This window comes from Theobroma umbraticum, unplaced genomic scaffold (assembly GCF_002168275.2).
Source record: "Theobroma umbraticum cultivar Fairchild unplaced genomic scaffold, ASM216827v3 scaffold_115.0, whole genome shotgun sequence".
NCBI classification, from domain to species: domain Eukaryota; kingdom Viridiplantae; phylum Streptophyta; class Magnoliopsida; order Malvales; family Malvaceae; genus Theobroma; species Theobroma umbraticum.
Window position 1 is genome coordinate 1,161,856 of NW_018397284.1, and position 307 is coordinate 1,162,162.

The 307-nt window shown below is 18.9% G+C and overlaps 1 protein-coding gene across 1 annotated transcript in view; it reads right to left on the reverse strand.

Moving 5' to 3' along the window:
- The window catches only part of LOC110428437 (uncharacterized), a 7,737-nt gene that overhangs the window by 1,155 nt on the left and 6,275 nt on the right, over positions 1-307 (reverse strand). The gene's annotated exons all lie outside the window — the stretch shown is intronic.

Below are 307 nucleotides of genomic sequence, written 5' to 3' on the forward strand. Positions count from 1 at the left end.
AATATATTATTTGACATGCAAACCTATTGTCTATTAGTTAGATTATAATTATGAACCCAAACTATCAAATTAATCAAAAAAATTTAGAAATGATATATTTAATAACTTAATTGGATTAAAAATTACTTACAATTGAAACCTAGATGAGTTGTTTAAGATAGTGAAAAACATAGTAAAACTGGAATTTTTGGACAAAGAGTTATAGAAAGAAATTTTTTTGTTTTTTCATATAGAATTTAAATATTAATATATAAATTATTTTTTAATAAATATATTTTCACTTAAAATTTTTGACTCCACTCCTTAT